We start from the raw sequence: 26,696 nt of genomic DNA, 5'->3' as shown, positions 1-26,696 counted from the left end.
TTTATATGCCAGGTACTCTGATAGGTGTATCAAAGATAAATAGAACATGTTTTCCTGCCTTGGTTCTTGGAGCTTGATCTAGTAGGAAGGACAGCTATGTAAATATAGAATTGCAATACTCTTGATACGTGTCCTCATTACCATAGTACATGAAGTTTAGTAGTGGCACATTTGATCTGGGAGAACAAGGGCAGATTTTAGAAAGAGAAACCTTTGTGCTCTGTTTGCAAGAGCTGAAATCAGCCTCTGGGAATTCTGTGTGATTCTACCACTAATGCTATCAATCCTGCCTCGTTCGGGGCATGTTTGGCCTGCTGTGATAGCATCCTGTGGCTAGGATTTGCTTTCCACAGATCTGTCGGAGTAATTTTTTTTTTTAAGATTTTATTTATTTATTCATGAGAGACACACAGAGAGAGAAAGAGGCAGAGACACAGGCAGAGGGAGAAGCAGGCTCCATGCAGGGAGCCTGACATGGGACTCGATCCCGGGTCTCCAGGATCACGCCCTGGGCTGAAGGCAGCGCTAAACCGCTGAGCCACCGGGGCTGCCCTGTCGGAGTAATTTTTAAAATTTAAATTCAATTAGCCAACGTATTAGTACACCGTTAGTTTCAGATGTAGTGTTAAATAATTTATCAGTCGCGTGTAACACCCCGCGCTCATCACATCATGTGCCCTCCTAATGCCCATCACCACTTGCCCCATCCCCCCCCCCCACCTCCCCTCCAGCAACCCTCAGTTGGTTCCCAGAGTTAAGGATCTCTCATGGTTTCTCGAAGTCGTTTTTTAAATGCAGTCAGTTCATGCCACTCTGCTGAAACATCATCAGTGGGTTCTTACCACAGTGAAAATAAAATCCAAACTCCTCTTTTGCTATGGTCCCATGTAATCTCACACCTGCTAACTTTTCAGTTCCCTCTTTCACCATGGTCTTTTTGCTATGATCATGCCAGGTTTGTTTCCATCTTTGATTTTGTTCCCGTTCTTCTCTCGGTCTCCAGATCTCATCATGGCTCCTTGTCCTGCGGATCACAGCCCACCCTGCAGAGGAGTCTTCCTGACCACCCTATTTCAAACAGCACCCCTCGCCACCTGTCCTCTTACCTTATTTTGTCTTATTTGTGGCACACCACTGACTCAATTCATTGGTCCGTCTCTGCCTTCCACCCCCCATCATACTCCCCACCCCTGCTACCACAGAATATGTGGTCAGGAAGCAGGGATCTTGTTTACCCTGTGCACTGCTGTGTACCTAGTGTGTAACATACAGGAAGTGTTCAATACAGAAGAATGAAGAAAAATTTACTCTTTTAGTCTCATGCTATCATGTCAGATCTTGTGTCACCATAACTGTCTCTGGGATGAATCCCAAATTGTATTCCTGTAATTTTATTTTATAGTCCCACCTACTCCCTCCCCTTAAAATTCCACCTTCATCCTCATACCCTTTCTGAGCTGCCCACTGTGGTATGAATCTGTCTTAATCTCTAAATTTATGTAATCTTATTTAAGAACTCTCTTGAGGTTTAGAAAACTTGCGCAAAGTAACACAACTGTAAATGATGTTTCTAGGATTTGAACGGAGATCTGTCTTTGACTAGAGCTCATCTCTAGTGTACTGGAGTAGGGGAGGGGTGCTGAATGCTTTTGATGAAGAGGAGGTAAAAATCAAAAATTAGAATAGGAGCTCTATTTGGAATAGAAATAGCAGACACTTATTTGTTTAAGAAGAACTGGGTGATATTTGTTAAAAGGAATTCTGAAAAGAAACTTGAAATTTTTGGATTAAAGTTAATATGTGCTTATAATTTAAAAAATGAAATATACAAAAAAAAAAAGGAAAGTAAACACCACCTGTAACCCTATATCCAGAGATAAACACTTAACATTTTAGAGCACTTTCATTCAGTCATTTTCTATGCAGAAATAAAATATTGTGATATCATTTTCATATATGTCCATCTAAATTTTGAAATCATTTCCTAATATAATTACTAGATCACAGAATACTGTCAAATTTCTCCAGAAAGAGAATATCAGTTTATATTTCCATGAGTAGAATGTGAGTGCCTTTTCATACCTTGCTGATACTTTTTAGTTTCCATTTCTTGGATTTTTATTGATATTAAACTTGAAATAGATGTTTATTATTAATTTCCTGCTAGCTATTTTCTGTGACTTGTCTGTATCCATTACCTATTTTTCTAGAATTGAGAATGTGGAATTGGAGGCAAAAATTTTATGCTTGGAAAAGTATACTGAAAATGATTGACTTGAGATCTTCTGAATATACTACAGAAGCACACTCATTGTTAAAACAGCACACAATCTCTCCCTCAAGCAATATTTTAAATTTAGTAATACTACCTCAAATTTTATACTAGTCAGAAACATGGAATATGGGGCCCATTTTACATAGCTTTTCTAAAGTCTAAATTTTTAAAGATAATTTCTATCTTTAAGAGGTTTTTTGGTAGCCTAAAACATTAACATAAAAGAGAACAAACTGAAGATAAAAGCAAAACATATGTTACCTGACGTGTAGAACCCACATTTTCATTTTTCCTTTGTCCTACAGTGAAAATACTCTAAATTCATTTTCAGAGAAAAGCTTTCTGGAAGTGACTTCAAGATTGTTGTGGTTGGCCTCAGCTCATTTCCAGTTGAAGTGTAGTTTTAATAACTGTTGAGGCTTTCCACACTTAATTCCGCATCAGTAGTGTTTTTAAATTTCCTTGAGAGCAGGATTCATGTGGGCCATGCAAGAAAAGGCACTGAAGATAGAAAAATAAAATTTTAGAACTTTATATTTTTAGCCTTATTGTTTTAGATCCTAATTTTACTCATGTTGCATAGAGTACATAAAATAAAATGAATACAATTCATAAATAAATGCATTACAAGTTTGGAGACCACTACCTCAGAGCAGTTCTTTTATACACACACACACACACACACACACACACACACACACACACACACAAATACAGACACACACACCCCATATGTAACATTTCAAAGGGTTCTCAGAGTCCATTCATCATGATACCCATTTAATCATAACCTTCCTTATCTCCTGAATCCACTTAGCTGCAGTTTTTTGTCTACTGATTTGACTTTATTAACCAATTCTGACTTCAGTCCTAAGGCTGCGGCCCAGGATGAACTGTCAGAACAGCTGGCCTTGTACACTGATCTGTCCTGACTGCAGTTTGATTAGATTATGAGCTACTAAAGAGTGGACACTGTTTATTTAGCTGTGTTCAGCCCAGTGCTTCACACAAAGTAAGATACTCAGCAAATGTAAAAAGTACGTCAGATCCTTATAAGGTCCTGTGACTCAGTCCTAAGGGAGTCTAACTTTCTGCTCTGCTCACACTCCTCCCATTTCCCTCCTCCCACAGTGCCGCCTCACATCCTGCTGTGCAAGCTAGTCACTTCTGTCTTAAATCCTCTAATGCCATCTCAGAGTGGTCACTTTTAACTCTTTGATGGCTGAAGGATTTCTGCAGAGCCTCTTGAAGTGGTTATTAGTATTCACATCCCTGCAGAAAGCTGGCAAATGACATGGTCAGAGTGAGAGGTTTCCAGCCTGGAAGGACTTTCTAAAAGGTCTGTGGATTTTTCCTGGGGCCTTGGTTGTGATAATAGGTTAGACCCCTGTTGTTGAGTAACCAGATGACTATAGGAAGCCCTTATCTTCAATACTGTGTAGGAAATAATCCTAGGTCAACATCTCCTTTTTGTTTTTAGGATACAACTATGGAATCTAGAGAGTACTAAACCAAAAGAAAATGGTTATAGAATTTTGCTTGTTAGAAACTGGGCTGGTTTGTTCAGGTATAATACCAGTGATATGCAGTAGAAATATAGCGTGGCCTCATGTAATTTAAATTTTTTCCTGGGGCCACATTTTAAACAATAAAATGAAACAGGTGAAATTAGTTTTAATATATTTTATTTAACCAATTATATCCAAAATATTAACACGTAATCAGTATTAAAAAGATGTTACTGATATACTTTTATATGTTTTTGGAGACCACATCTCAGTCTTGACAAGCACTATTTCAGGTACTCTGGAGCCACAAGTGGCTAGTGATTCATGTTTTGTGGTACACTTTGTTAGAGGGAGCCAGGACCACTTTTTTTTTTAATAACTAGACAAATGTGTAGTTATATTTTGTAGAGTTCTGTACATTTCCCTTGCTTAAGCCTTAAATTTAATTATTAGGTTTGGAGATTTCAAAATACTGTATAAATTAGTTGCATTTTTAGAGAGATTGTATAGTTTCAAATATGAGAGGACAGCAAAGTTTTTAGCAGCTCTGTTTTTCTTTCTTTGGGCTGGGCTGTTTCAATTTCTTGGGTTTTTTTGGGGGGGTGGGTAGCTTTCATCTTAAAAGCTATGCTTTTCATAGTGGGGCCGGCTTTCATCCTTCTTCAAATATATTTTTCGGTTGACGGAAGCTGCTGGATGGGAGAATGCATAAAGCTTTTTGTTGGATCAGTTTCCAGTATATCCCCTTGCATTGAAACCTTATTTTCTTTTAAGCAATACAAATATAAAAGATGAAGCCAAAAGACTTTTGTGTTACGTAGAAAAAGTTTATTTAGTTATACAGTCAGTCTTATTTGGCTAAGGTTCCTAGCTCTAGGAGTAGATAATTTTTCATTTATTAAAGAACACAATGGCTGGATTGCATACCAAGCATCTTGGATTTGAACATTGGCCAGAGGATCCATGTTTTACATGAATATGAAACTGGAAAGGATAAAGATTCCTTAAGTTTATTTCTATTTCACTAGAGAGAAAGATGTTTACATACATATTTTGAGATAGCTGGGATGAGTTAGTACGTTAAATTTTATTTCTTTTAAAATATGTATTTTTTTAAAAAGCATGGATTTGTAATGTCACTTGGTAGTATAATATTTTATTTTGTTGTGATATAATAGCCTAGATATAGGTGCAAGTTGGTGAAGTGATTCCATTCCATGAAGTAATACAGGGATCTGTTTGTCATGGTTGTCTGTGAGTTGCTACCAATCCAAACTGAGGCCTTCGGTTGGGAAGGGGAAAGACAGAAAGTTCAGGGCTGTTTACCATGGAGGAGATGAGGAGGAAGTTGTGGTATCTCTTCCATTTTGGTAGCATTGGTGAGAACTTAGTCACAGGGCTCCATCTAGCTGTAAGGGAGGCACTAAGGGAGAAATAATGTGTAGGAACATGCTATACACAGCTTGCACCATGATTTTGGGTTATTTCTTTAGGATGGTTTTCTATAACTGGGATTACTAGTCCAAACAGTATGAATATTTGAATGGAATTTTTATTTTACATAACTTTTCTGCAGCAACCATTTCAATACTTGGGAGGTTGACCAGAAGCCAATTGTCTAAAACATTCAAAAGTGTTACGCTGTTGAACTTCAAGTAAGAGAAATGGGAATCTGTGGCATTCTAGCTTGGGACTGCTCACTTTCTACCCTACTCTGGCCCACCTTGATTGGCATGGACGTTCTGCCAGCAAGAAGCAGGACAGAAAGACCTCAACTTGAAGGGGCTCAGTTCTTTGGAGGGGTGGGTCATGCCCGGTGACACTGTCTGTAATGAGAATTTTCTGAAGTGCAAGTTGGGGGGTGGGGTGGGGCACAAGGCAGTGCTCAAATATCAGGGGCTTGCAGTACTAGTTGAGGCAAACTTTCTTGGTTGAGGCTGCATAGAAGCACAGGAAAGCCCTGGGAAGGCCCGAGGTTTTCTCCTACTTTTGACCCTCAAGTTGCATTCTTGCACCAAGGAGACTTGAAAGGGCCCTGTGGAAAGATAAACCTGGGGCAAACTTAAAATGAGCTCCCCTTCCTCCCACACACAAATCCATGGGAAGGGGTGGGAGCCTTAGTGGCTCAGGGGGTTTGAGATAAACTCTGTCTAATCACATATTGACCCCTAAGTGATACAAAGGGGTAACCCCTAGGAAGCCAGGCTTAAAAAATAAAATCAGTATATTTAAAACTGAGCAGAGCTATCAGGGACTGCATACCTCAGGAAAAAAGACTTTTTACATGTTTATTAGCCCAGGTAAGATACTAAACAAAATGAAAGAAGTAAACAAAACAGCAACAATACATATAAGTCAGAAAAAGAATCAGAATCCTGAGTTGCTACATAATATTATATAAAATCTCTAGGTTTAACAACAACCAAATTACAAGCCATGTAAGGAAGCAGTGAAGTATGACTCATGCACAAAAAAAAAAAAAAAAAAAAAAAGACTGTAAAAAAGAATCCTCTCTGAATGTCCCCAAATGTTGGGACTTAATAAAGACTTAAACTATTATGAATATGCCACAAGAACTAAAGGAAACCATGTTTTAAATAAAGGAAATTATAACAATGTTAGTCAACAAATGGAGTTTCTGGATGGAGGGTATAGAGATAATAAAAACAGTAACAACAAAAAAGAACTAGTTCATATGACATCATGGGAGAGTACTTCACCTCTGTAGTAGTCTTTCCCAAGACTTATAGCCTGAGTCTGATGATGAAAAAAAAAAACAAAACAGGCAAAAGTGAAACTCAGGATCATTCTATAGTAGCACCTGACCAGTGTTCTTAACATCTGTCAAGGTCATGAAAAACAAGGAAAAACTGAGAAATTATTACAAATCAGAGGAGACCAAGGAGACATGATGATTGAATGCAGTGTGGTATACTGCATTGGATCCTGGAACAAAAAAGGGAAAAATTAGTTGAAAAAATGGTGAAATCTGAATAAAGTCTGTCGTTAGGAACCAATGTTAATTTCTTACTTTTGACAAATTGTACCATGCTTATGTAAGATATTAACATTAGGGAAAGCTGGGTGAAGCTTATACAGGAACTCTCTGTACTGTCTTTGCAACTTCTCTGTAAATCTAAATTATTCCAAAGTAAAAAGTTAAAATATCACATGGAAATTCTAGATTGAAGAATATAATGCCTGAAATGAAAAATTCACTAGAGGGGTTCAACAGTCTTTTTGAAGTGCCAACAAAATCAGGGAATTTAAAGACAGACCAATAGATATGATTCAATCTGAAAGATAGAAAAATGAAGAAAAAGGAACAGAACGTTGAGATCTGTGGAAAACATCAAACATACAACATATCTATAATGGGAGCCCCGAGCTGGGTGATGGGGGAAGAGAAAGAAAGAGAGAGAAAGAGAAGGAGGGAGGTAGGTACAGAACACAGTCTTTTGGAAAAATTTCCAAATTTGATGAAAAACTTTACACATCCAGAAATTGATTGAACTTCAGTAGTTTAGGAGGATAAATACAAAGAGACCTGTGCCTAGAACAGCATAGTCAGTTTGTTAAAAGACAAATTTGTCCGATTTTCAAGACAAAAATCTTGAAAATCAAGAGAAAAATAACTCGCTACATACACATCAATGTGATTAAAAACTGCATTCTCATCAGAAGGCTATAATGGGATGACATAAGGAGGCATAATGATGACATAAGGATGACATCAGGAGGCTATAATGGGATGACATAATCCAAAGTGCTGGAAGAAAAAAACTGTCTATGAATAATTCTGTATTTAGTAAAACTGTCCTTCAAAAATAAAGGTGAAATAAATACATTCATATGCAAAGATAGACAGTTTTTAGCAAGCAGACCTACCTTACAAGAAATACCGAAAGAAGGAAATGATGATGCGTTACCAGATGGTAACTCAAATCCATAGAAAGAAAGACACTGGAAATGTAAATATGTAGGTTAATATAAAAACTTTAATACTTTTTTTCCTCATTAACAAAAATACTTGAATTGTACCTAAAAACAAATTTAGTATCTGCAACATTTCATTACCCCCACCTGCTTGTACAGTTCATTCATCCCTGCTGTGAACAGTTTGTTCACAGCTGTTTGCCTTTTGGTTTGTAGAATCTCAAAATTTTTGGCTTCAGAACTTCTTTCCATTCTCTTTCTATTCCATTCAGAGAGTTTCTACTTCAGTGGGCTTTATGTATTGATATTTTTTGTATTAGAAAATAAAAAATATTTTTAAATAAAAACAGTACCAGTTACATGTATAACATGTTTTTTAATGAAAAAAGTATTCAAAAGCAAGAAAGGTAGGAGAATGGCATTGATTTTACACTTTTCAAATCTCATTAGTGTCTGGTTTAATAGAAAACCACTGGGTTCTCATATAGGCTTCTGCATTGAACTTACTGAAATATGTTGATTTGGCAGAAGTATATAAAGAAAATCTGAAAAAAAAAATCCTGGCCCCACTCAGATGTAGTTGGAAGAGGGAGGTGTATAATAGTAGCCTTTAATTATAATTACAGGTGTTTTTCTTTGATATGATGCCAGAACTCAAGAAATGGTAGAGGTTAGTTGCAATGTGGAATCTAAAACATACTGGTGAATTTTTTTATTTATTGCTCTATCAAGCAGTGTACTTTGTTACATCAAAACCCATCATTCCTACTGATCTGTAAAGGATAAGGGAATAAACAAAAGTTTTATGTCTGAAGTAATCTGGAAAAAAAACCTGATAGAATAATCAAGTGTTGTATAAGAATATCTTTTGGAAAAAAAAAAAAAGAGTATCTTTTGAAATGGCTTTTATTAGTATTTGAGATTTCTAAATTTAATGCCTTCCGTATGTTAGGGCTTCATTTAAACTACTGGAAGTTGGAATCACAGATTATCTATTATGACTGTGTACTTAATTTGAAACCTACTTATATAGAGCGTCATCATCATCACTGTAAAAGCTGTACCTCTTGTGGTAAAGCTAAGTAATTTAGAAGGGTATAAAATGTAATTAAAGGAAAGTTCGCCTTACCAATCCCCAAGAGATAAGCAATGTTAATAGTTTCTTGAATGCTTTTCCTGAAAATATGTTCACATACAGGACTCTTGATACGAATACATGTGAAAATCTTTTTAAGCAAATGGAATCATATACGTATCCTGAAAATACATAAATCTTGGATATTTTTATATTAGTATGTCATTCTTTTTAAATCACTAGTTAACATATATGTTACTAGATTGGCTATTATGAGAAAAATTTTAGTAATGAAAGCACCACTTGTAAAGTTGTTCTCATTCAGTTTCTGATCCTTTGTTAATGTTTTTATTTGTCAAAAATAATAAAAATCACTTGCAAACTGAAATTGGATGCCTTGGAAAGTGTGCAGGTTTTTATGAAGTTCATAGATGTGATGTTAAAAAACTCAGAGCCACTGATAGACAATTGAAAAAGAAAATTTTCAAGGATGACATCTTAGATACTTTTAAGGGAGCCTGATTTGATTACAGTGACTTTTGATGTAAATGATTAAAGAGAAGGCTCTTAGGAAAAATGGATGAAGGCATTCAGTATTTCTGAAAACAAGATCTTTGTGATCATCTCCAAAGAGAAAACCATGAAAGGTATGGTATATTGTGTTATCATACAATTTTGTTGAAAAGATTACACTAAAAAAAGGGTCAATACTTGATTCTTTTTTATTCTAAGAAATTTGTGCATAGATGAAATTGTAACCTGTCAAATATAAGATAACTTAAAACTTATTTTTACATTTTTATTTTATTTTTCAAGTCAAATTCTTGAAAATCCTTTATTATTTTCAGTATTTACAATTACATTTTGGTCCTTACCTTAGATAATTCACTTAAGTGACCTTTGCTCAAAGTCATTCATGCTTAGAAACTTAGGAATTCATGAATTCCATTATATGGATGTACTATATGTAATTTAATCACGTCCCTGCCAGTCAAGGATATTTAGGCTGTTTGTGTGTGTGTGTCTTATGAACATAAGACAGGGATAGAGAATATCCTGTACACATATCTTTACATTCCCATGTGAATATGTCCATGGAATACATATCTAGAAGAAGGAGAACTTGGGTCTAAAGCTATGAGCATTTACAGTTTTCCCTAAAAGGATTACGTGAATTTATAATCTTACTACAAAACTCTGTATACACATTCACAGTGTACTCCTTATTGTCCACACCTTTTCTTGAATTAGCACAGTGAGATTTGTAGTGTAATTTTACTTCCTGAGATTTGGATAGTCAGAGTAGGGACAGTCCAGATTATAAGGGGTTCGTTTGAAAATGTATCCTAATCTGTTTAGCTCCTCAGTTGGATAGTGAGAGTGTGAATAACACAGGATACCCGTTGTCTCTTCACTGATGCTGAAGTGTTGTGAGTCTTTGTAATCCTTGCCAGTATGATAGGTTAAAATAAAAATGTCTCATTAGGTTTGTTTTGCTTCTCTTTAATTGTAAGTTAGAGTATGCATATTTTAATTTTAATGACATTTACATTTAAAAATGTATCTTGCAGTTACCTTCTTACTGTATTACAAGAGTGATATTCCAATATTAGGGAAATAAAGACTTATTATAGTATTACTAATATTTATCTGATCTCTCTAACCTTATGGTAAATTTTTATATAGCAGTTTTGTATCTATTTAATGAAATGTCTCATTTTTTCCCCTTATAAGGCTTCTGGTTCTATGTTATAGTTAGAATATTACCTTCTGTGCTTTAAGATAATAAATATATTCTTGTATTCTTCTACAGTCTTCTACACTGTTCTCTTGATAATTCTGTTTCCACAGTTTGTTCCTCATGTTTTGATCTTTGCTCCATGTGGAATTTATTGTAATGTAAGGAATAAGGCAGAGATCTAATGTTTTTTTTTTTTTTTATCTCCACTCACTATCCAGTTTCTCTTAAATTATTTATCAAATAATGTATCTTTTCCCTGTTTATTTAAAGTGTCACCTCTACTGTATGTGAAATTCTTGTATCTTTTTGGTCTATTTCTGGACTCTGATTCTGTTTCATTGATCAGTCTATTCATGTGCTAGCATTAAAGTTTTAATTATTACAGCATAATAATATTTTTTAATATTTAATAGGACCATTCTCTCCACATTTCTTCCCTACCTAATCTTTCATACTTGTTTATTATTCTAGAAGAACTTGCTGATAGACTCACGTCTGCCTTCTCACTACCCATAAATGATCCTATTGGTATTTTTACTGGGATTGTTTCAATTTGTGGTTTAGGCAAATTTACATTATGAGAATTAATCCAGACAAAGTGGTTAGAGTGGTGCCTGGTGTAGAATAAACAGCCAGGAGACTAGCTGTTGTGCTGGATATTCTTTTTGCCTCTTCAAATATATTCTTCACTTTCTCCATCTCCAGGCTCTCTAGTCCTCTGGCTTCTTATTGGATTTGGCTAATAGGTCTTGTAGGAGATGGATGTGTGGGAGGAAAGAGGTTGTATTTCCCAGCCTCTTATCCTATAGAGTTGTGTTTGTCCTCCTAAGGCCACACCTTCTGCCAGGGTAGTTCTTCTCCCATACTGAGAGACCTTACTAGGGTCTAGTAGTGACAGTGATAACAGCTCCCTGCTATTGCTTGTCCTGTGAGTATGCCATTATTTTCCTGCTGGGAGGCTGATTGATGGACCTGCTTTCATCTTCTGCTTCTCCTCCTCCTCCTCCTCCTCCTCCTCATTGCTGATATTGAATCTCCCTATTGCAATCTTCTTTGAGAGCCTTTAGTAGAGGTTAAAATTCTCTTTATAAAGCCCTTTATCATTTGTCATTATACCCAGGTTTTCTTCTATTCATTTGCAGTTATAAATAGAATCTTTTCTCTTGTTACATTTTCTAACTAATTGGATATAAGCAAGCTATCAGCTGTATACTGAATTTTCTTATTGTTTCTAATAATTTTTCAGTACCTTGTTTATTTCATAATCACCTGCAGACAGTGCATCACTTTGAAATAATGATAGTTTTCCCTTTTTTTTTCTTCATGAGGAGTATTTATTTGGGAATGGTTTTATTCAAATATTTTTGCACATCTGTTAAGATACTTAAAATTTTTCACCTTTGATCTACTAATTTAGTAAATTATCTTATTAGATACACTAATACTAACTTACCCTTATTTTCCTGGCCTAATTCTTACTTGGTTAAGCTATCGTATTCTTTTTAGGATTCTACTTGCTGGTATTTTGGTTAGGATCTTTGTAACAATATTTTTTACTGAAAATGATCTATAGCTTTCTCTCCCCATCCAGTGTCATGTTGTGATAGCAGTACTTTGTTTACATCACCCCAGTATTTTCAGCGGCAAGTTAAAAACAGTAAAGAGAGAAGAGATTTTACACACACATGTAAATATCTTTAAAGCAGTGAGGAAGTTAACTTGTTACCAGGGAAACTGGCATCATATCTTGCTGATTATAAAGCTGTCTTTTGTATCAAACTGGTACAAAGTACAGTTGTTACAAGATGTGTATGTAATGCTGTGGTGACATAAAATACCATCTTTCACTTGATCTTTTATCTGCTTTTCCTCATCCTATGAAGAGAAATGGGTAGGACTTTGCCACATTTAGCAGATAAGAAGGTTTAGATTCAGACAGATTTCTGCTTGCCAGAGGTCATATGGCTAATAAAGTTTATCTCTAGACCTAGAAAACAAACCTTGTGACACATGGTCAATGCTCCTTTGTTTCATCATCTTTAGGAATAGAGTCAGTGAAATCAGATCACACGTATATTTCAGAATAGGAGAGACCTTGGCTCAGATTTTATTTTCAAGGAAATTATGTGTGAAGAATTTAGCACTTTTCTTATAATGCATATTATAATTCAATTTATGCCTACAACATCATCTTAAGGTAGTCAGAGAACAGGTTTATAGCGTAATACTATACATGTCAGAAATCACCCAATTTAAAAACTACATGAGAGGTTTATACAGGCTCTTCCCAGACACAAATGGAAGAAAAAAATAGCGTGTCTTCATATACTCATTCTTCCCTTTAAAAGAATGAATTGCATTTTTTCTTTATTACTAAGTTAATACATATTTATGAAGGAAAATTTAGGGAAAAAGGCAAAAATATCAGAATCCTCTGTAATTCTACCACCCAGAGATACCAGTGTGAACATCTTGGTGTGGAGCCCAACACTTCTACTACCTATCTAAATGTATTCTTTTTCTCTGCCTCTTACCATGCATAATGTTTTATAATCTGTGCATAATTCTTTTATAATCAGTTTTTAAATCTTATATAGTAATTTTTCATATTATGAAATATAGCAATATTTCAGATACTAGAGACTTTTTTCTGAATAAAGTCTTATTAGAAACCCAAATTAAGGTACGCCTAGGTAGCTCAGCGATTGAGTGGCTGCCTTAGGCCCAGGGCATGATTCTGGAGTCCTGGGATCGAGTCCCACATCAGGCTCCACGCCCGGAGCCTGCTTCTCCCTCTGCCTGTGTGTCTCTGCCTCTCTCTCTCTCTGTCGCTCATGAATAAATAAATAAAATATTAAAAAAAGAAACCCAAATTAATGCAGTGTTTTATGCTAAAATTTTTATATTGTTAATTTAAACGCTAATATGGGAATGAAAAGGTTGATTTGTTGAAAAAAAAAATTTAAGATAGGGTTGTATCCAGTGGTGTTCTGGAATGCTTATTACCCACAACTTGGATGAACCTAGAAAATATTATGCTAACTAAAATAAGCCAAACACAAAAGATCATGTAGTGTATGATTCCATTTATATTAAATACTCAGGAAATATATTTCCATAAGGACGAGGTTTCTTTGGATCTCTAAAGGAAAAATAGAACTGATTTGTGTTACTTGATGATTTCTACAATATACTTACTGTGGTTGATTTGAAGCTATCAGTGCTGCGTCACTGAATGAGTTGGTAAGAAGAGAGGTGCAGAATTGGCTCTTCTGAGCCAGTGTGAGCAGGCTCCAGCACACTAGTGGTTTAAAAGCTAGAATGTTTTTAGTTACAGGTAGCAAAAATCTTACTCCAGTGTCCTTAAACAAAAGATTTACCAAGAGGATTCAAGGTTGAATGGTTCCAGATTTGTTTAGTTCAACAGCTCAGCAGTATCATCACTGACCCATGTTCTTTCTTTCTGTCTTGCTATCTTCAGTATGTCAGAGTTGTCTTCACACCAGCTTTTACCATGGTTGCAAAGTGGCTTTAACAGTTCCACATATCCAGACATCACAACTTCCAGAGGAAGAAAGGGCTTGCCTCTTTCCTTTCATATTATTTTAAATGGGGGGAAAAAATCCCTTGGGACTCCTTTAGCAAACTTTCCATCACATCTGATTTTATCACATTGCTATTTTCAAACTAGTCTCTGACAAGCAAGATGGAACTATTATGATTGGTTTGGACCAGTCAGGATCCACTCTTCTGATCTGAGGCTGCCAGCTACATTCTCCTGAAGCATATGGCTGCCTAGACATCAGAACAAAATGTTGCTTCTTTTAGGATGGAGGTGGATGGATGTTGGTTGTATAGCCCACAGTGTCTACAGCACAGGCGTTGGGGATGACACTTCAAGTTGTATTATCAGCTTCAATATTTAATTTATGTTTCTATCTTGATTGTGTAGTTTTTCACTTATTCAGAAAAGTTGCAAATGTTACAGTATTCTTCCCACCTCATTCTGTGAGGCCAGTATTACTGATACTAAAACCCAACAAAAAAATTACAAGGCGATTACAGACCAATATCTGTTATGAATAAGGACACAAAAATCCTAAAAAAAATACTAACTGAATATAGCAACATATAAAAAGAATTATATGCCATGACCCAAGTGGGATTCATCTCAGGAATGCAAGGTTGGTTTAACATCCACAAATTATTGTAAATTATTATAATATACCATGTCAATAGAATACTAAAAGTCAAATGATTATATAAATAGATGCAAAAAACACTTGACAAAATCCAACATCCTTTCATAACAAAACACTCAAAACCTAGGAATAGAAGTGAATCAAAAGGCATCTGTGAAAAACCCACAGTTAGCATCATACTTGATGATAAAAGACTGCTTGCTTTCCCTCATAAGCTCTGGAGCAAGACAAGGATATCCACTCCTGCTATTCTGTTTAACATTGAACTAAGGTTCTAACCAGATCAATTAGATAAGAAAAAGAAAAGGCTTCTAGGTTGGAAAGGAAGAAGTAAAACTGTTCATAGATGACATGATCTATGTAGAAAACACTAAGGAATCCCCTAAAGAATTATTAGAACTAATAAATGAGTTCAGCAATGTTGCAGGGTACAAGATCAGTATACAAAAATCAGCTATGTTTCTGTCCACTTGAGATGAGTAACCCAAAAGTGAACTTAGAACACTTCATTTACAATAGCATTAAAAAGAATAAGATGCTTAAAAATAAATTTAACAAAAGAAGCATCGAACTTATTCTCTGAAAACCACCAAAGATTATTTAAAAAGAAATTGAAGATCCACATAAGTGGAAAAATATCCCATATTCATAAATTAAAAGACCTAATATTGGTAAGGTGGCAATATTGATCTTCAGATTAAGCACAGTCTCTTTCAGAATCCCAACTGACTTCTCTGTAGAAGTTGACAAGCTCTTTTGAACATTTATATGAAATTGCAAGGGACTGAGAGTAGCAAAAAATCTTAAAGAACAAAGTAGGACTCATAATCTCTGGTTTCAAAACTTATTACAAAGCAACAGTGATCAAGACAGTGTGGTATTGGCACTTATAATCCTTAAGTAATTATCTGGGGAACCTAGGGATCAGTGGAATAAAGTTGAGTGTCAAAAAATAAACCCATGTGTCTATGGTCAGCTGGTTTTTGACAAGAGTGCCTAGACCAAAAAAAAAAAAAAAAGGAGTGCCTAGACCATTCAATAGGGAAAGAACAGTCTTTTCAGTAATTGTGCTTAGAAAATAGAATAGCCACACAGAAAAGGATGAAGTTGATCGTATGACTTAAAATGAATCTAAGAACTAATTGTAAGAACTAAAGCCTATAAAACTCTTAAAACCTAGGGCAAATTTTTATGACCTTGGATTTGGTCAAAGAATTTTTAGATACGACACCAAAAGCATAAGCAACACAAAAAAAATAGATGCATTAGATTTCATCAAAATTAAAAACTTGTGCTTCAAAGGACACTATCAATAAAGTAAAAAGCCCACAAAATGGGAGAAAATAGTTGCAATCATATATCCAATAAGGGACTTACATCTAGACTGTACAAGGAACTTCTACAACTTAGTAGTAAAAAAGGCAACTCAGTTTAAAAAAAAAATGGGCCAAAGATCTGAATAGGCATTTCTCCAAAAAAGATATATAAATGAATGATAAGCACATGAAAAGATACTCCCACATCTTTTCCATCAGGGAAATGCAAATCAAAACCACAATGAAAGACAGCTAGAACAAAAAAGAATAAGTGCTGGCAAGGATGCGGAGAAATCAGAACCCTCATACACTGCTGTTTGGAATGTAAAATGGTGCAGCCACTTTGGAAAAGATTTTGGCAGTTCCTCAAAATGCTAAACATAGAGTTACCAAATGACACAGCAATTTCACTTCAAAGGGAAATGAAAACAGGTCCATGCAAAAACTTGTACTTGAGTATACAGCAGCATTTTTCAAATAGCCAAAAAGTAGAAACAACCTAAATGTCCACCACATGATGAATAAACAAAATGTGGTATATCCATACACTGGAATGTTACTCAACCATAAAAAGGAATACTGATGCGTGTTACAACTTAGACAAACCTAGAAAACTTTTTGCTAAGTGAAATAAACCAGACATGAAAGGTGACAGCATGTGATTCCATTTATATGAAATATTTAGAAAATGTATTTCCATAAGGACAGAAAACAGACTGGTGTTTGCCAGGGGCTTGGGGGAGGGGAGGATGGGGAATAACTGCTTATGAGTCTGAGGTTTCCTTTGGGATGATGAAATATTCTAAAATTAACAGTGTTGATGGTTACGTGTATCTGTAAGTAGACTAAAAACCATTGTTATTGTGTGTTTACATGGATGAGTTGTATGGTTTGTGCACTGTATCTCAAGCTGTTTAAAAAATATTATCAGTATTTAAAGCTTTCCTTATGGTTTCAGAATACTTATAAATTAGAGATCCAGAAGTTTGAAGGAAAAAGTCAGAAATTTTTGTTTCACTGTGGAGACAGTAATAATTATCTAAAGTTCTATCTATCTTATTTGTCATGAGCATAAAAGTTAGCAAAGTATGCCAAAGTTGCAATAAGTATTTAAAATTGTACAGTCCTAATGGTGCTTATATGTTAATCCGTTAGTATAAAACTGCTTTGTTTTAGTGAAATATGTGAACAGATGCATGTGAGCTTTGCCTTGCATTTATTTGAGGAGTTCAGTTGCTTTAGCATAGCACAAGTTTACATGAGGAATCTTGCACAGGCCTAAATTAAAAAAGGTCCATTCAGAGCCCAAATTTTGCTCATCAATAACACACATATAAAACATTCAGGTACATGCACAGAGATGCCAACAGATGGCCTACTTTAAGATTTGTATAAAAAAGTATAGGTGTATTTATAATTTATATATACTTTATATATTTAATAGTTAAAATTTTAAATGTTTGAATATATGCATTTTTTGAGAAATAATTCCCATACTTTTAAAATTCACTCTTTTAAATTGTACAGTGGTTTTATATTCACAAAGTTGTGTGATATTTCACTACTGTTATCTAAATTCAGAGCACTTTCATCATCTAAAAACTACATATTAGTCATTCATCACTTTCCCCTTCCCTGTCCCCTGACGACTAGTCATCTATTTCTGTCTCTATGTACCTACATATTGAATATGTGCATTATTATAAATTTTAAATAGCTAAAAGTATCCAAGAATTATAGGCAGTTTCAAAAAGTTTGAGCATGTATATTTTACAACATTCACTTTAAACGATTTAGATATTCCATATTTCTATTTTTATAGTCAACTAATTAATCCCTTTATTGTCAAATATTTAGAAAGTTTACAGTTTTTCACTATGAACAATGCTGTGATGAAAATCTTTGTTTTTTTTATTTTATTTTATTTTATTTTATTTTTAATTTTTATTTATTTATGATAGTCACAGAGAGAGAGAGAGGCAGAGACACAGGCAGAGGGAGAAGCAGGCTCCATGCACCGGGAGCCCGATGTGGGATTCGATCCTGGGTCTCCAGGATCGCGCCCTGGGCCAAAGGCAGGCGCCAAACCGCTGCTCCACCCAGGGATCCCGTGTGATGAAAATCTTTGTAGTTAAATCTTTATCCTTATTCATGATCATTTCGTTAAGATTAATTCCTAAAAGTGGTATAGCTAGTTAAAATACTAGGTTTAGTTTTAATTCTTGATACATGTTGTCAAATTACTTCCCAGGAAGCTTATATCAATTTACACTCAAACAGTAATGTAAGAAAGACTCAAAAAGTTGTTAGGTGTAATAATACAATAAATAATTAATGTTTTAATATGGAGAGTGATATTATTTAATTATTTATTATTTAATTGGGAGAAAGAGTGATATCTTTCTCCCAATTAAATGTTTACATGACTAATTTTGAAAATTTTCTGCTTGAAACTTTCGAAACTTTTCGGTGAGCAAGTCATCATTTAAAAATTAGCTGTACTTGAATCATTACCTCAAATTAGCAAAATTCCTGTGGTACTGATCTATATTCCAGGTTCTAAACAAGAGACTCTTTAAATATGTTTTATTCATGTGTTATAAACTGCCTGTTATAAATATCTAACTAGTTCTTAACTGTCTATAGAATGAATTAAAACTTTCAGTTGTACCAAATTACCCATTTTAGGGTTTTTTTTTTTTTAACTTTTCCATTAAATCTTAAAATAAGTCATTGTAATAGCTAAAAATAACTGGACTTTATTTTTGTCTTTACAAATATGTGTTGGAGGTGTTAATAATGACAAGACTTTCCTAATAGGAAGAAAAATCAGTCTAGATTGAGGCAATGAGTTGGCTACAAGTATGGTGGTAGTAATGTCTCGGCTATGTTTAGGAAATTTTGCGTAATTGATTGGAATTAGGATACGTATAGGGGAAAATGAAATAAAAAGGTTACATTTGTGCCGTAAAAACAAACATTAAGTGGTTTTCTATATCTTCTTGTTAATAAAACATAAGATAAGGAAATATGTATGTTGAAGCACTATGTATACAATTTGATGAGAGGGTAAATTATTTCATGCTCTTTGGTGTGTCCCCTTTTTAACTTTGATCATACAGGTTTTTCTTAGATCAGCTAACTACCACCCCCCCCCCCCCCCCGTCTTACCAGCTTTTTAAAAGAAAGATGATGGTGTACTGAATGAGGTATATCTCTTCCAGAAGTGTGCATCAGGGGTGAGGATATTGGGGAGGGGGAGGGTTGTGCATACACACACACTTTGCCTCATCATCCTGTGGTCAGTGATTCTCATATGAGAATGGCAAATCCCAAGAGAATCTGGGAATTTGGCAAGGGATTCATGAATCCATATGTATTTGAAATAGTTAACTTAAAAACATAAATCCCAAACCTGTATGTACTAGTGTGTTTCAAATGTAAGTAGATACTGTTGGGATTAAGTAAAATTATTTAAATATAACTCCTGAACTCACAATAATGTTCTGTATTTTCTCAATCAGTGGATGTGTTTTGTATTCTTTGCTGATAGTCAGGTGCAGCCACCAGAGGAGACACAGGAAAGGCTCAGGGAAAACCAAAGTTTATTACTCAGAGGTCCCAGAGACAGGAGACTGAGCACAACATGCAGGGCCACAGGGAAAACAGCAGGGTGTTTGGGTAGGCCGGAGATAAAAATGAGGGGAGAGCATTAGGGCCACAGTCTTTGCTGGGGGTTTCCAGGGAAAGACAGGGCAGAGTGAATGGTTTATGGTTGGGAGATTTCAGTAATTTTGGTGGGCTTTGAGCCATAGGAATGGTCCCTAGTTGCCAAGTACCTGGCTCTGGGTGATTAAGGCCTTGGGATAAAGGATCTGATGAAGAAGGTCTGGCTCTGGGTTAGTTTGCACATCAAGGACATGCTCTTGGCCGGGCCCTTTGCTGTCTCCAAGAATTGCCTAGGTCTGGGACAGGTATTCTCTTTCCAGCTAGAAAATTTTCTTGAAATGTCAGAACATCATAATATACTGATCTTAAAAAATAGGATACAGGGTATCAAGAAGATTAACTTGTATCATGTGGGGCTATGCAAAGTATTTGATACTTAAGAAGATTAAACACCACCTATGCCAGCATGTTTCATTTCCTAAAAGAGTGAAATTGTGATCTAGACTGTGTTAACACTTGGGCAAATTCCTGACTGGTTTGATACTGTTAAATGCATGGCTGTTGTTGATGGAGATCACTGCAAATGGACTATTACCATTGAGTGGCAGCTGGCAAAAAACTGAAAAGGAGAGTCAGACTTCTTTTACTTAACGATAAATTGCTTTTTTTTTTTTTTTTTTTTTGGTATTCCTGACTGCCTCATATTGTAACTTAGAGAAACTGGCAATTTAAATGAGAGCTGGGTTGAGGGGTGCCTGAATAGTTCAGTTGGTTGAGGTTGAGTATCTGACTCGTGACTTGATCTCAAGGTCCCGGGATTGAGCCGGGCCTCAGGCATTGCATCCAGTGGAGAGTTGGCTTGAGTTTCTCTCTCTCTCTCTCTCTCTCTCTCTTTCTAATAAATAAATCTTTTTTTTTTTTTTTTAATAAGAGCCGGGTTGATAAACAGGGAAAAGCCATTTTAAAGAATTTGAATCAAGTTTTGTATGCCTGAGTATATTATCAAACACTGGTTAAAGAGTGTTAGATAATTTTTAAAAGTGTGTAAACAACTTTAGTTAACAACTTTATTTAATTAATAACTCTTTGTATGCCAGAGAACTGAATAAGAACACCTTGGTGTGAAGTTCCTGGGTTATCTTCATGCATGCTATAGCTATCTGTTATAGTCCTTATTACAACTTTGTGTCCAAATACTTTCCCATTTTCCAGGTGGAGGAAACTAAGGCTTTCAGAATGTAACTTGTATCAAGAGTCTGTGGTTAGGAAGGGTAGATCTCAGATTTGAATCTATGATGACATAACCCAAAGCCTCTGCTCCCCTGTTTCAATTTTTAGAGGATACTTAATTTGCAAGAGTTTCAGACTTGAGAATCCTTAACTTTAAGGAAATTAGATAAAAATAATTTTTATTTTTTTATAGTGCTAAAATGCACCTAACATAAAATTTGCCATTTTAACCATTTTTGAATGCACAATTCAATGACAGTAAATACATTCACAGTGTTATATAACCCATCACCACAATCCATTTCCAGAACTTTTTCATCATGCGACATAGAAACTGTGTACCCATTTAAACAGTAACTTGTTCCACTCTTTCCCCAGCTGGTGGTAACCTCTATTCCACTCTCTGTCTCTATGGAGAAAAAATATTTTTAAAAGATTTTATTTATCGGCATAGAGAGAGCACATGTGAGCACGAGCAGGGGGAGTGGCAGGCAGAGGGAGAGAGAGAAGCAGGCTCCCTGAGGAGCAGGGAGCCTGATATGGGGCTCCATCACAGGACCCTGGAACCACCCAAAGCCAGACACTTAACCGACTGAGCCACCCAGGTGCCCCTGGAGGAAAAGTTTTTAGTGAGAGTTTTGTTGATGTTAGATGATACATTAGGTTTTAAATTTCTTTATAGAATATTAATTATAAATACATTTATTTTGGAAAAGTTCCATGTACTTCAATGCAAATTAAAAGTTATTTTTGTCTTTTTAATTCTTTGTCTATTCTATTTTAAATAAAGCATTATAATTATATATGCTAAGTGCCAAAGCCTTCATGTTATCTTCATTTTATTAAATATAAACAATTGGTGTTAAGAGAAAGTAGCTCTTTTCTGAACCTTAGAAAACTTAGCTTTTATACATTGTTCTAGTTAGAGCTCCTTGAGGGTAGCATTAGTTGCAGTCAAGTCATCAAAATTGTGGCAAATCCAAAGTATGGCAATCTTTTTTGCCAACCTACATACATTTGTATTCTCCTAGCGGATGGTTGTCACATTGCATATGATTTGATTCAGGCTATTTTTTTAATGAACATAGTATGTAATTATTGCCCATTGTGTATTCCATAGTAATAGTTACTAGAGGTGCTCTATACTTTGGCCAGACCCTGGACTTTGGTCTTTTTTGTTTCATATACCCATGTGGTTATGAAAAATCCAAAGCTCAGGTTCACCCCCTCTAACCTACTTTGACCTTGAAATGAAAGTCAGCTTCAGTACTCTGCTTACCTTTGTGCATTCCTCCATTTACCTAGTTTTTGCCTGTGGATTCCTTATGTTCTTACAGCTCGTGGATTCATTTCAGTAGATATTTTCTATATTTTCCACTGTTTTCAGTTTTCAGTGGTAGGTTTGGTTCTCTGAATTAGTCCACCACTGGAAATAAAAGTGATCGAAGAGCCTTTAACAAGAGATTCGTTCATTCCACCTAATAAATAATATAATAGGAACATGGGTTTTGTTTTAGTTAGCCACTATTTATCTCAACAACTTCTTCCAAACCAGTGTCAGTTACAGAACTGGATGGAAGAAGTTTTAATATTAGCTGCTGTGTCTATTCTATTTCATCTTCTACAGGAACTAAATCAGCCTAGATTAGGGAGAGAGGAACCAAAATTTCTTTCTCTAGCTAGGTCTATAAGAAATTTTAAGCCCTGGGACACCTACCTGGGTGGTTCAGCAGTTAAAGCGCCTGCCTTAGGCTCAGGGCTCAGGGCGTGATCCTGGAGTCCTGGGATGAGTCCCTTATCAGGCTCCCTGCAGGGAGCCTGCTTCTCCCTCTGCCTGTGTCTCTGCCTCTCTGTGTGTGTCTCTCATGAATAAATAAATAAAATCTTAAAAAAAACAAAAACAAAAACAAACTTTAATCCCTAAAAGGGGATTTGGTTTGAGATTTGTTGAGCAATGGCTTTCTTGTCACTTGCTTTTTGTACTGTATTCAAAGATGTTTCTTGCTTCTTACTGGCTTTAACTTTACTGATATGTAAGAGGGAAAGGAATGTTATTTGCATATATGTGTGTGGGGGGAACAGACTGGGGGGTGCTATTTAATTTGAATGTTACCGATTGTGAAATTTGGCCTTTTGCCCTCCCAGTCCTCTCCTGCTTGTGAGCTTTAAGATTTGGTTTGGGTTTTAACCATCTTCTCTCATTTGGCAGTTTTACTATATCGTCTTGATTAATAGAGGATTACTCCCAAATCCCTCTCTCTAGCCCAATTCTCTTTCAAGGCCTTTATGAAACCTTTGAAGCATCTTGAATTTTCATTTTTCACAAATCCCTAAGGTAAATTCAATCTCCATAGGCCCCTCGGGTTTCGTATTAGTTTTCTAGGACTGTCATAACAGAGTATCACAAAGTGGATGGTTTAAGACAATAGAAATGTATTATTTCACAGTTCTGGAGGCTAGAATTCTAAGATTAAGGTGTTGGCAGGGCCAGGCTCTCTCTAAGACTTTAGGGAAGAATCTCTCCCCCACCTAGCTTTTGATATTGCTGGCAATCCTTGGCATTCCTTGGCTTGTAGATACATTACTCTAGTCTCCATCTTCATATGGCTTTCTCCCCGTGTGATTGTGTGTCTTTGTCCACGTTTTTCTCTTATTATAAGAACACCAGTTTTTATTAGATTCAGAACTCACTCTAACCCAGTATGCCCTCATCTTAACTTAATTGCATGTGTAGAGAACCTGTTTCCAAATAAGGTCACATTCACAGGTATCCATGGTTAGAAATTCAACATATCTCTTGTGGGAACACAATTCAGTCCCATAACAACATGGTATATTTCGCCATTTATGTAGTTCTTTAATTTTTCTCAAAACTGCTTTATAGTTTCATTGTACAGATCTTGTTGCATGCATTCTGTTAAATTTTTCCCTAAGTATTTCAAGTTTGTGGATGCTGTTGGAAATAATATTTTTTAAATTTCATGTTCCAAACATTTTTCATAAATGTGTAGAAATACCATTGGTTTTATATATTGGTCTTATGTCTTGTGACCTTGCTAAATATTAGTTCTCATAGTTTTTTTTGTGTGGAGTCTTTAGGATTTTCTACCTTGTGGAGTCTTTAGGATTTTCTACCTACACAATCTGATTGTCGTGCAAATAAAGACAGATTTTCTTCTTTCTTTCCAGTTTGTATGCCTTATGTTTCTTTTTCTTGCCTTAATTAGTTGGCTGTAACTTTTAATACTATGTTAAAGTGGTAGAACAGACATCCTGCCTTGTTCATGATATTAGGGCAAAGCATTGTTTTTTATTGCTAAATATGATAATGGCCATAGATTTTTCATAGATCTTCTTGATTGGGTGAGGAAGTTTTTATTTATTCCTATTTTAGTAAGTATTTATCATAAATAGTATTGAATTTTTGTTAAATGCTTTTTCTTTGTCAATTGAAATAATTGATTTTTTTCTTTTTATTCTGTTAGTATGTTGAATTACATTTATTGTATTTTCAAACATTAAGCCAATTTTGGATTCTTGGGATAATTTATACTTAGTCATAATGTATTTCCTTTTTATATATTGTTGGATTTGATTTTCTAATATTTTCTTAAATACTCTTGTGTCCATATTTATGAGGGTTTTCATCTATAGTTTTCTTTTCTTATAATGTCTTTGCCTGATTTTAGTATCAGTTGATTTTTAGCAACTTTATTGTCATATACCTTGTAGTGATTTTTTGTTTTGCCTATTTGAAATTCATTGAGCTTCTTTAACATCTGGATTGGTAGTTCTTCTCAAATTTGGAAAATGTTTAGGTAATTTCCACTGATCTCTTTTTCTGTAGTGTTTAGTGTACTGTTAAGCTCAACTGTGAATTTTGCTATATAGATATTGTATTTATCAGCTTTAAGTAATCCATTTTTTAAAAAAGTTTTAATTTCTTTTTTCATTGTATGTTTCCCTTTAAATCTTTGAATATATTATAATAAGATTTTAGAATTTCTTTTCTACTAATCCCATCAACTTGACCATTTCCAGGTTTGTTTTTATTAACAATTTTTACCCCTTGGATCAGGTTACTTTTTCTTGTTTATTCTCATAATTTGTAATTTTATTTGTCATTCCTAAAAGAGTGTTGAGTTTTGATTTGGCAGGTGATTTAGTTAGTTTCTGATCAACCTGATCCTTTTCGGCATGTTATGAACTTTGTTAGTGTGGACCTAGAACAATGTTGTTTAATAGAATTTTCTGCCCTTCTCCTATGGTTGGCATTTCTGGGGTCTCTGTGTAATGTCCCAGGTATTTTGTGAGTGCTCTTTTGTGGTTGGTTGGGACTTGTGTCTCCCAACTCCCCTGTAGTAGTTCTTCCCTTGGTTGTTCTGGCCTCATGGAATCTCATACTACACGTAACTAGCTTAGTATTTAGCCAAAAGACTCAAGGAGAGACCCACTTTTGGAATTTTGGGGCTCATTTTCTTCACACTTTAACTCTCTGGTAATCTGTCCTGCAAATTTCAAGTGCCTTAGCCTCCCTGAACTCCAGTCTCTGATTCAATAATAGTACCGTGAAATTCTGGAATTGGCAGAGAAGGTCGGTTGTTCTAGCCTGTTTCACAACTGCCCTGACAGAGACTTGTTTGAGACAGCTCTTCTCAATTTACATGGCTCAGTTTGTAGAAAGTACATAGATAGTAATATTGAGTCAAATTCTGTTTTCCACAGATTTATTGCTTGTTGGTCTTATTTCCACCTCTGTAATTTCACAGAATAAAGCTTAACTCCTTAGATTATTTTATCTCATAGCTGTTTAACACCTGTTCTGTCCCTCTTTTTATTTCTTTACCTAAAGTACCTCAACTTATAATACTATTATCCCTTATGTATATTATTCTTTTTTTAAATGTATATTATTGTTATCTGCATCTTAAAATGCCATGTATGTATACATCTTCCAGTGTGATATTTAGAACTGAATGCAGTTTTTTAAATGTGGCCTCTATTGAGAAGAGTGGAACATCCTTGATCTGGATACTTACCTTTCATTGGCTCCTAAGATTGCCTTTAATTACTGCCTCTTATTAACCTAGAGATTAAACATCCTGACCTTTTTAAAGTTATTTTTAATTAAACATAGTGGTTTATCCTTTGCATTTTATATGCATTTGTCTGATCTGCACCCCAGGACAGATGCACAGTTCTCTTAGTTATCTCTAGAATTCTTCCACTAGTTTGGTATCACATACTTAATCTCTGGGTATGTTTGTTTAGTCAGCTAGGAGTCTGCTTTACCGTAGTATGGGGCTCACATTGTTCTGTTTTGTTTAAGGTTGCCACCAGAGACTTTGTGTGCAGCTCTGCCTAAAGTAACATGTCCTGTGTTTGTGACATTCTCCTGGTCTAATAATATACTTGTAGTCTTATACTTACAGAATGCACACTCAATAATCCTTTTTTAAGCTCCCACTCTGCAGATCTATGCTACTGTTTTTTCCTTCTAAAAATTGTGATTACTTTCACCTTCCCATAATTTCTGATATATTATGAACAATGGATCAATAAGCAAATCTTTGTTATTTTAATGTCATAAGATAGTTGTAGCAGAATTTATTTATTTATTTTTAAAGATTTTATTTATTTATTCATGAGAGACACAGAGAGAGAGAGAGAGGGGCAGAGACACAGGCAGAGGGAGAAGCAGGCTCCATGCAGGGAGCCCGACGTGGGACTTGATCCCAGGTCTC

General features: G+C 35.3%; 1 protein-coding gene and 1 long non-coding RNA gene across 9 annotated transcripts in view; one reads left to right on the top strand and one right to left on the bottom strand.

Annotated features, from left to right (window-relative positions):
* Positions 1-26,696, top strand: part of PDE7A (phosphodiesterase 7A) — a 317,331-nt gene that overhangs the window by 218,443 nt on the left and 72,192 nt on the right. The gene's annotated exons all lie outside the window — the stretch shown is intronic.
* The window catches only part of LOC112678541 (uncharacterized), a 47,203-nt gene that overhangs the window by 17,003 nt on the left and 3,504 nt on the right, over positions 1-26,696 (bottom strand). For 2 of the 4 annotated variants that reach the window (XR_004810617.2, XR_003147652.3), the window contains exons 2-3: positions 22,232-22,378; positions 2,537-2,736 (exon numbers count right to left, since the gene is read on the bottom strand). This is a non-coding gene — a long non-coding RNA (uncharacterized LOC112678541). Of the gene's footprint in view, positions 1-2,536; positions 2,777-22,231; positions 22,431-26,696 lie in introns of all 4 variants that reach the window. The other 2 variants (XR_004810615.2, XR_003147653.3) reach the window with 2 other exon arrangements.

The sequence above is a fragment of the Canis lupus genome, chromosome 29 (genome assembly GCF_003254725.2).
Source record: "Canis lupus dingo isolate Sandy chromosome 29, ASM325472v2, whole genome shotgun sequence".
NCBI lineage: Eukaryota > Metazoa > Chordata > Mammalia > Carnivora > Canidae > Canis > Canis lupus.
Note: the sequence above shows the minus strand (reverse complement) of the source record. Positions and strands in the feature narration are given on the sequence as shown.